The following is an 11,584-nucleotide window of genomic DNA, read 5'->3' as shown; positions in this document are numbered from 1 at the left end:
GATCTTTTGATCATCTTATGTTACATTGGGAGGTTGGCCATTCGGCCATGCCTAGACCTTTTTCACTTATGTATTTTCTACGGTGGAGTTTCTACACCCCATAGAGTAAGGTGTGGAGCTCTGCTGTTCTTCTTGAATTAATGCAATTACTTCTGTTTTCTATTCAATCACGCTTGATTCTATTCTAAGATACTTACTCGTACTTCAATCTGGAGAATAATATGATCTGTGACACTCATCATTATTCTCAATTCTATGAACGCGTGCCTGATAAACCACTATTTTATGGTTTACCTTGTGCTCAATTGAGTGGTTTTTATCAACTTTTTACCCACTTATTCATACTATTTGCATGGTTTTACATTTGCCTTCCTAATTATGTGCTTTGATTGAAAACATGCTTTTTTGGCCTTAAGTTCCCTATGTTTAAATCCTCTCTTATTACCATTAGATGCCTTGATATGTGTGTTAAGTAATTTCAGATATTACAGGGCAGGAATGGCTCAGAGGATGGAAAGGAAGCATGCAAAAGTGGAAAGAATACAAGAAGTTGGAGAAATTGCTAAGCTATCCAGCCTGACCTCTTCGCACTCAAACAGCTATAACTTTAGCTACAGAGGTCCAAACGACGCGGTTCTAGTTGCGTTGGAAAGCTAACGTCCGGGGCTTCGATTTGATATATAATATGTCATATTTTCCTTGACGCTAGGCGATGCAAACGCGCACTTCACGCGGACGCGTCGTAGTGACAAAAATCAGCGTGGCAGATTTCTTCTCCAGCGATTTCTGGGCTGTCTCTAACCCAGTTCTCGACCCAGAAAACACAGATTAGAGGCTATAAAGGGAGGGAATGTATCCTTTCATCATAACAAGCTCATAATTCATAATTTTAGATTTAGATGTAGTTTTTAGAGAGAGAGGTTCTTTCCTCTCTCTTAGGATTTATATTAGGATTTAGAATTTCAACTTCTTCTCAGGTTCAATGTTCCTTTAATTTATTTTTCTACTTTTATTTTATTACTTTAATTGATATTTATATTTTCAATTTGGCTTATGCTACATTCATGTTATGATTTTCTTAATTAATATTATTTGAGGTATTTCAGATTTAAGATTGCTTTGCTTTATTTACATTGATGCTTTTAATTTAATTTAGATATTTTCTCCCTTTTGGCTTGGGTTAAGTAATTGGTAACACTTGAGCTGTCAAATAAAGCAGTGGTTGAAATTGGGAGTTGCTCCAATGACTCTAGTCTTTCCATAGGAATTGACTAGGACCTGAGGATTAAGCCAATTAATCCACTTGATTTACCTTCATAGTTAGAGGTTAACAAAGTGGGATTAAAATCCAATTCTCATCACAATTGATAAGGATAGGACTTCCAGTTCTATTACCTTGCCAAGAGTTTATTTTATTATTACTATTTTATTTTTTTTATCATTTAACATACTGCTTCCTTACTTTCAAAACCCCCAATTTACAAGACTCATAACCAATAATAAGAACATACTTCCCTGCAATTCCTTGAGAAGACGACCCGAGGTTTAAATACTCGGTTATCAATTTTAAAGGGGTTTGTTACTTGTGACAACAAAAACTTTTGTAAGAAAGGTTGATTGCTTGGTTTAGTAACTATACTTGCAACGAGAATTTACTATAACTTCTAAACCATCAATCTTCAGTTCTTCAAAATGGCGCCGTTGCCGGGAAATTGCAAACGTGTGCCTTAAATTAAGAGGTTATTGGTTTTTATTTAGTTATTAAAAATTTTTTCAAAAATTTGTTCTTCGTGTTCATCTTAACCTTCAAGTTGTTCTTAGTTGTTTTCTTCGTTTTGATCTAAAAATTTTAAGTTTAGTGTCATTTTATTGTTTTTCTCTTTCCTCATTAAATTCAAAAATTCAAAATTTAAAACTCAAATTTCAAATTTCAAATTTCAAAATTTAAAATTTCAAAATTTAAATCTTTTTCAAAAATCATATCTTTTTCAAAAATCTTATCTTATCTTATTTCAAAAATCAAATTTCAAAATTCAATTTTCAAAAATTTAAACTTCAAATAACCTTTTAATTTAAAATTGTTTTTATTTTTGTTTTTGTTTTTAATTTTTATTTATTACTATGAACTCTCACCCATTTGGCTATGAGTCTGGTTACAATTATGTTGCAGGAAGAAGAAATTACAATGAGAACAGGCATCAAGGTTGGAACAATCAAAGATGGGAGGAGCCACAAGGATTTGATCAACCCTCATGGCAACAACCACCTCCAATGGACTATCAACAACCACCACCATATGCCTATAAACCCTCTCCTCAACATGACTTTGGATCACCATACTCACAAGCCCCTTTTCACCATTCACCTCCATATGACCCTAACCCGTGTCCACCATACCAACCACCTCATGAGCCAAATAAACCCTCCTATCCACCCCAAACCTCCATGGAGAAAGCACTTACTGATCTAAACTCTACTATACAAGCTCTCGTCGCCCAAATTAGACCACCAAATACCTTCAACAATCAACCCTCAAGCTCTAGTGCACTTCCTTTTCAACCACAGAATGATCTCTCCATCCCATCACCACCATCCATGGAAGGGCACCCATATCCATCAATCCAAGAGCAACATGATCCCAATGATGCTATTGACATGGAACAAGAGAGAAGGGATCATCTTCGCGAATCCATACTTCATAAGGAGCTAGAAGAGGCCCTAAAGGTGAAGGAGCCACCACCTCCATATACATCATGTCCATATCCATCTACCCAAGAGCCATATGATCCTAATCATGCAATCCAAGCGGAACAAGAATCAAGGGATCATCTTAAGGAATCAGTGGATCGATTTCATGCAACTCTATATCAACTAAATCAAGCGATAAGTCGATTAGCTTCCCAACGCTCGGACACTCAAAGTGCTCCCATGGCTACATGTGGAGAATCAATAAAAGAGCATAGCATAAAGGAGACACTAGAAACTCCAATGGACAATGAGGAACATACCTTTGTATTGGAACAAGTGGAGGAAACCATAAGAGCTGAAAAAGACGAAGTGGTTGAAGACTTGGGAGGTGCTGAACCTCCATGGGAAAGTCATGACATAGAGCCTCCTTCCAAGACGGTTGCATTTGATGTTGAGGAGGGTGTACAACCTCCAAGGCATATCAGGGTTAAGGACTTGGAAGAGGTTGATCAAGAGATAAAGATTCAAGAAGAAGAAGCACAACCTCCCATGCCCTTGGTAAGTAATGAAGAAGAGATTGAATTGGAAGAAAGCTACCAAGAGAAAGAGGTTGAAATTAAAGAAGTTTGCAAAGAGGTGGAAGTTGTCAAAGAGTACAAGGGAGTGGAGCTTGAAATCACCTTGCCGAAGTTATTGGAGACCCCTCCCCCTAAGTTGCCATCATCCTTCACAATATTCAAGTGGGTAAAATTCATATCCCTTAGCTTTCTAATTCCACTTGAATATGGGCTACTGGAGACGGATGGTCAACTTAGAGCTCTTTGTGGCATAAAGAGTAAGAGGAAGATGGTCAGTGGTAAGAATTGTCCTGCAAGGTTCATTATGGTTGGAAGCTTTAAGTTTAAACGCAAAGGTTGGTGTAAAGCTCGACTGAATGGGTCTAGGAAGTTGTTTGGCCGCTTTAGTGAGAATTCAAATCGCTTGCTGCCCAGATGGAATCATGACGATCAACAAGAAGGCGGGTGCAAAAGCAAGATTTGGGACCCCGAAATTCATTTTGGCAATCAACACTCTTGGGGCCTTGTCACTTGCTTTGACTTGCTTGAAGGCTTTATACGACTAGTTTGGGATCCCGGAGGTTACTGGAAGTACAAACATTGGTGGAGATTCCTGGATTAGTACAAGCACAACCCACCATAACATGGAGCTCACCAAGTGTCCAACTTAAGGACTTTAACTAAAAGTGCTAGGTGGGAGACAACCCACCATGGTATGATCGTTCCTTTTTCATTTTTTATTTAGTTTTATTTGTTTTTGAGTTTTATTTTATTGTATTGAACCTGGAGTTTTGCATAACATTCATATTAGCATTGCATTCTGCATACTGCATTATTAAAAAAAAAATTTCACACGACGCGATAGCGTGCCCCACGCGCCCGCATCGCCAGTACATTTGGAAGAAAAGAAAATTGAACAGAGAGTCACGCGAGAGCGTGGCTGGAGGCGTGCCTTTGGCACAAATTGATCCACACAACCGCGTCAACCACGCGGCCGCGTCATTTGGAAAATAGCCTCCCACGCGTCCGCGTCGCCCACGCGAACGCATGCTCCAACAGATCGATATAAAAGGGGTGCATGGCCAAAAGTTGTGCTGGAGTAGGACTGGACTCGTGCTAAAAGCCCAAGTCCTCCCACGCGAACGCGTCACCCACGCGTCCGCGTCATATTGGAAATAAGGCCATCCACGCGATCGCGTCCACTACGCAACCGCGATGCTACCCTCGCGCCAATCGCACAGATCAGGCCACGCGATCGTATGACCCACGGGTCCGCGTCACTTGATAATTATTGCGCACCACGCGACCGCGTCACTCACGCGTCCGCGTCGCCTGCGCCGCACAAGTCATCCAAAGCAGCGCCAATTATCTTCTCTTTTCTTTTCTAATCCTAATTTCTTCTATCTTTTCTTCTTTCTTTCTTACTTTATTTCTTTCACTTCTCCTTCCTTTTCACCTTCATTCTATTTTACTTAATTTATTTGCATATTTCATTCATTGTATCTTAATTTTGTGCATATTTTTCTTTTCTTTTTCTAAATTCATTATTTTACCTTTGGTGTTAATTTTCTTATTTAACTGTTTCATCTTCTTGATGACAAGTCATCTTAGCCTAGTTTTACTAGTCTTTTTCCTTTGTTTTTATTTAGTTTTATGCACTTTCTTGGGCCATAAGTAAGCCAATTGGGTGGAATATAATGTTTCCCTAGATTCAATCAATTATGGATGAATTGATGCATTTTCATGAGTTTTATGCCATAATTGCTTATATGACAAGAAAAAGAATAACTCTCATGATTAGAGCATAGCTTTGATGCAATTGTTGGTTCATGATAGGTGGAATAAAGCTTGGAAGAAGGTTGCAAGAATGGGCTTGAAAAGAGGGATTCATGTTTGAGCTAACATTTGCCTTAAACATTAACTCAAACGTGAGAAGCAGATGAAGAACACCCTGGAGAAGAGCCAACGTTTGCGCCAACGTTTGCCTGAAACATTGAGGCAAACGTTGGCTGAAGAAGGAGCAAGGGAAGGCAACGTTTGCGCCAACGTTTGCTTCAAACGTGAGGTCAAACGTTGGCGCCAAAGAGAAGAGAAAGATCACTCCTGAGCGAACCAACGTTTGCGCCAACGTTTGCCTCAAACGTGAGGTCAAACGTTGGCGCCATAAAAGCAAAGAAGAGCACCTCTGTTTGATGCATTGAGTGAGCCACATTTGTGCCAACGTTTGCCTCAAACGTTGGGCCAAACATTGGCCAAAGGAGTAGCATGGGGGAACCACATTTGAGCTCACGTTTGACCTCAAACGTTGGCTCAAACGTGGAAGACAGCAACTTGGCTGAGCTGCATAATGTCACACAAGGGACGTTTGAGTCAACGTTTGCCTCAAACGTTGACTCAAATGTGAATGGTTCATGGCCCGGTTCACTAATGGATTTCTTCCCAACACCAAGAGCAATCAACGGAGGCTACTATCAACCCAATTCCATCAAGACTAAAGGCCCAATTCAAGACTTAATGATCATTTGAAGAAAGTGTATAAATAGCTTAGGATTTGAAGTTTTAGATGCAGCATCTTAACTCCCAATGTCAATGCAAACAACTTCGAGCTAAAACCACAACTCATTACACTTGTCCAGAACAATTGTTCCTATGGAGGCAGCCTATTGGAAGATCCCAACCAGCATCTATCTACCTTCTTAAGGATCTGTGACACTGTCAAATCCAATGGCGTGAATCCTGAAACTTACAAGCTTCTGTTGTTCCCGTTCTCATTAAGGGACAAGGCCGCACAATGGCTTAAAACTTTTCCCCAAGGAAGTATCACTAGTTGGGATGACTTGGTGACTAAATTTCTAGCCAAATTCTATCCACCCCAAAGAGTCATCAGGCTAAAAACCGAGGTGTAGACATTCACACAATTAGATGCCGAATCCTTGTATGAAGCATGAGAGAGGTACAAAGCCTTAATCAGAAAGTGTCCTCCAGAGATGTTCAATGAATGGGACGTGCTGCAAAATTTCTATGAAGGCCTGACATTGAAATCTCAAGAGGCATTAGATCATTCTGCTGGAGGTTCACTACAACTGATGAAAACTGCTGAGGAAGCCCAGAATCTTGTGGACATGGTGGCCAACAATTAATATTTCTTTGCTCATCAAAGAAACCGCCAACCATCACAGAGAAAGGGGGTATTAAAACTAGAAGGAGTAGACTCCATTTTGGCTCAAAACAAGATGATGCAACAACAAATTCAACAACAGTTTGAACAAATGGCCAAAAGAATTGACAGCCTTCAAGTAGCAGCTGTGAACACAAGCCACCCATCAACTGTATGTGTACAGAATGAAGAAAGCCAAGAAGAGCAACAACAGGAGCAAGTGCAGTACATGTATAACCAAAACTCTGGACAGAATGAAGTTTATGGTGATACCTACAATCCATCCTGGAAGAACCACCCAAACCTCAGATGGGGAGACAATCACAACTAGAACCAACAACCATGGCAGAGGAACTCAAACCAAAACACTTCAAGGAACAACCAAAACCACAACCAGCAGCAAACTAACCAAAATCCTTACAGAAAACCTCAAAACAACTACCCCAACCCCAACCATTATCAATCCAATAACCAACCCACCAACCAAAATGCCTACCATTCACCATCCACACCTCACAACCCACCACAAGCATCACTAGAATCTCAAAGAATCACTAACTTGGAAACCTTGATAGACAAAATGTGGAAACACCAAGAAATGACAACCAAGAACCATGAAGCCTCCATGAAGAGCCTAGAGAGGCAGATTGGGCAAATCTCCAAGCAGATTTCTGTTGAGAGACCTTCAAGCTCACTACCAAATGACACCATTCCTAATCCAAAAGAAGAGTGCAAAGCTGTACAACTACGGAGTGGAAAGACATTGGCAGACAACAACAAGGAGGTAACCAAGAAGCCTTTGGATAGCAACAAAGAATCATCAGAGAAAGGGGAAGCTAGAAATGAAGACATGACGACAAGAAGAAATGCCCCAGAGAAGCTTAAAGAGAAAGACAACCAGCCACATAGTTCAAAAGAAGCAATTCCGGGACAGCAGCAAGTGGAGAAGAGCATTACACCTCCACTACCATACCCTCAAAGATTCAACAAAGAATCCAAGGATCAACACTTCCGCAAATTCCTGGAAACTTTCAAGAAGCTGGGAATCAACATTCCTCTGGCTGAAGCATTGGAACAGATGCCCTTATATGCCAAGTTCTTGAAGGAACTCATTAACAAGAAAAGAAGCTGGTTGGAGAAGGAAACTGTACTTCTTACTAGAAGAAACACAAGAACAAAACAAAAAGGGGTTGGAAGAACAGAAAGATTCTAACAGAAGGGCTTTCCAAAGGTGATAAAGTGCAATTGATCTACCAACAATTGGGAACAAGCCAACAGACTGATGACTACTACACTGTCAGCAATATACTTTCATTAGAGCATGCTGAAATTGAACATCAAGGAACAAAGAGGAGGATCACAGTCAGGGGGGACAAGTTGAGGCACTACAATCATCAACCACCATAAAAGAAAGCCCCAATGTCAAGCTAGTGACATTAAAAGAGCGCTTGTTGGGAGGCAACCCAACCTGAGGTAGTCATCTTCTTTCAATGATAGTTCAATAAAAAGATTAAGTGGATTCACCTGCAGTGTAACGAGCTAAGTTTGGTGTCACACATCAAAACAATTTAAAGGAAAATGAAAGATTTTAAGTTTGGTGTTCCACCAAAAATCTAGTTTAAAAACACATTCTCACCTTTTGCATAAAGGGTTGCTAGTTCCAAGTAATCAGATGAATCATTTAATCATTGTTTGTTTCTACTTTGTAGTTTTATTATTATTAGCTAAGACACTAGGAATTCACATATGATCAACTCGATGCATCAAAGGTAGTGGCAAGGGACTAAGTTTGGTGTTCACACACACCAAAGTAAGTTCAAAAAAGCCCACAAGAAGGTCCTGCACACTAACTAGTTATCTAAGGGCTTGAGAAACAAGCAACTTCCCTTTAATTCTGCAGGGATTCAAACACTTTCTCGGGAGGACTTCACACCATCAGTTGAGAGTAAGAAGAAGAAGCCACCAAAAGGTTGTATTGACACTTAACTCCATCAACATGCAATCTTTCTAAATTTGAAGTTTGAATATACCTATCTTAGCAGTAACTGTTAGTTCAGTAGTTATGCATCTTGAACATTATTGTCAATAAGAATGCTAGTCTAAGTGTAGGTGTCTTTGTACTAGGATCTGCTTGGATTATTAAGTTCTTTGGAGTGCATTAACACTTGGTAACTTGGGTTAACTAACCTGGGATTATCAACTGAAGGTCCACTATCAAGAGCAACCTAGCTACAAGGACATTTAGTAACCCAAAGAGGTGTTGGGCATTAATGTTCTAAGAAGGGATGTGAGCCAAGTGTCTAAAGTGAATAATGTGTCAAGCATAAATAAAGGAAAGAGCTTGTTACACATGACACTGAACTAAAGCTTATAAAGAAAAGAATTCAGTAAACAAGGACAAAGGAATAATGAGAGGTCATAGCAGTGTTTTGCTTGATGCTTAGAGAGAACTTTCTAGGCCTACTTGTCAATAAGAAGTGAGTAGTTACATATCTGCATAAAACCCCATGAGCTACCAATAATACTCTGCTAACATGAGCATTCTCTTTCGTTTTCATTCTTTCTTCTTAATAATTCTATTCTTGCTTGGGGACAAGCAAGTTTTAAGTTTGGTGTTGTGATGACAAGTCATCTTAGCCTAGTTTCACTAGTCTTTTTCCTTTGTTTTCATTTAGTTTTATGCACTTTCTTGGGCCATAAGTAAGCCAATTGGGTGGAATATCATGTTTCCCTAGATTCAATCACCTATGGATGAATTGATGCATTTTCATGAGTTTTATGCCATAATTGCTTATATGACAAGAAAAAGAATAACTCTCATGATTAGAGCATAGCTTTTGATGCAATTGTTGGTTGATGATAGGTGGAATAAAGCTTGGAAGAAGGTTGCAAGAATGGACTTGAAAAGAGGGATTCACGTTTGAGCTAACATTTGCCTCAAACGTTAACTCAAACGTGAGAAGCAGATGAAGAACACCTTGGAGAAGAGCCAACGTTTTCGCCAACGTTTGCCTCAAACGTTGAGGCAAACGTTGGCTGAAGAAGGAGCAAGGGAAGGCAACGTTTGCGCCAACGTTTGCCTCAAACGTGAGGTCAAACGTTGGCGCCAAAGAGAAGAGAAAGATCACTCCTGAGCAAACCAACGTTTGCACCAATGTTTGCCTCAAACGTGAGGTCAAACGTTGGCGCCATAAAAGCAAAGAAGAGCACCTCTGTTTGATGCATTGAGTGAGCCACGTTTGCGCCAACGTTTGCCTCAAACGTTGGGCCAAACATTGGCCAAAGGAGTAGCTTGGGGGAACCACGTTTGAGCTCACGTTTGACCTCAAACGTTGGCTCAAACGTGGAAGACAGCAACTTGGCTGAGCTGCATAATGTCATACAAGGGACGTTTGAGTCAACGTTTGCCTCAAACGTTGACTCAAACGTGAATGGTTCATGGCCCGGTTCACTAATGGATTTCTTCCCAACACCAAGAGCAATCAACGGAGGCTACTATCAACCCAATTCCATCAATACTAAAGGCCCAATTCAAGACTTAATGATCATTTGAAGAAAGTGTATAAATAGCTTAGGATTTGAAGTTTTAGATAGCTTCCTTTTTAGAATTTTTAATACTTGCAGTAGAGAACTCACCTTAGTTGTTGCTTTTAGAATTTGAGAGTTCCTGGGAAGGAGAATTGAATTCTCTTCCTCTGGGTTGTTTTTGTTTTCTTTTCTACACACTTTGTCTGAGTCTTGAGTGTTGAGAATTGAAGGAATTCTGTTTCAATCTCACCTTGAGATCTCTCTGTTTTGATTTACGGCATCATTGAGAATTTGCGATTTCACTTCTTTTCTTCTACTGCTGGATCTTTACTTTTCTTGCAATTGAATTCTAAATTTGGATCTAAGAAGGCATTGAGATCTAGACTTGGTTATCTAGTCTCTTGGGTCCTGAGATCTATTGGTTTTCATTTCAATTTCCTTGTTTCGTTGCTACGCCAAGTTTATTTTCATTTTCCTTTGAGATCCGGTTTAGTTGAATCCATCTGTTACATTTCTGTTTGTTGAATTTTACTTTGCCTTGTTTAATTTCTGGAAATCCACTTCCCAATTCCCTTTATAATTCAAGAAATTTACATTTCTTGCACTTTAAGATTCTGCAATTTACATTTCTTGCGTTCTAAGTTTCTGCCATTTAATTTCTTGTTCTTTAAGATTCAGCTCTTTTTCTTTTTGTTCCCTTTAATTTCATGCAAATCACCCACTCCCCTTTACATTCTATGCAATTTAATTCCTGTCAACACAATTTCACACAATCAACACTTGTTTGCTTGACTAATTCAACCACTAAACTAAAGTTGCTCAATCCTTCAATCCCTGTGGGATCGATCTCACTCCCGTGAGTTATTATTACTTGATGCGACCCGGTGCACTTGCCGGTGAGTTTTATGTCGGATCGTTTTCCGCACATCACTTCTCTTGAATTATTTTGGGTGCTTAGTGACTTGTTTTATTTTGGATAGCTAATATTATTTATATCAATGCCAATCTTTTATACCTGTATTACTTTTACATTAATTTGAATTTATATTATCTCTCCTTACCCACACTCTCTTCCCTATTTTTGCAAACTTTTGCATTCTTGATTTGCCATGTACTTCTACTGTTTTCTCACTTGCATGTTGTAGCTACCATGTAATTGAGATCCTCATTATTTGGCATTAACCCAACCATATTTTATTTATTTTTTTATCTTTATTTTTGGATTACTGTTCTTCTTTTTCTCTTCTTTCAGGCTGGCCACCGAAGACGGAAAAAGGGAAACACTTCTAAAAGGGGAGACAAACAAGTCCATCTGCACAATCCTTGAAGAAAAGCATCAGTTGGAACAACCCATCCACCTACACATCTCAGCATGCACCGAGGATGGTGCAATCTTTAAGTGTGGGGAGATCGATACCGATCTCAATGGGTTAGTTACTCTTTTATCTCAACACCAATGGTTTATTTTTCTTATTAGTGGTTGCATTTATAAATTTGATTGCATATTTGTTTGATTTTGTGCATATTTTACCACTTGGTTGAAGTAATATTTTCTTTTTCAAGAAACCTTTTAGAGAATTTCACTAATTTGAATAAAATTTAATGTTACACTTGTTTGAAGAAATATTATACTGGAACATGGTTTAGAGCTCGA

Source organism: Arachis ipaensis, chromosome B04 (genome assembly GCF_000816755.2).
Source record: "Arachis ipaensis cultivar K30076 chromosome B04, Araip1.1, whole genome shotgun sequence".
Taxonomy (NCBI): domain Eukaryota; kingdom Viridiplantae; phylum Streptophyta; class Magnoliopsida; order Fabales; family Fabaceae; genus Arachis; species Arachis ipaensis.
This window is presented reverse-complemented; position numbering follows the sequence as displayed.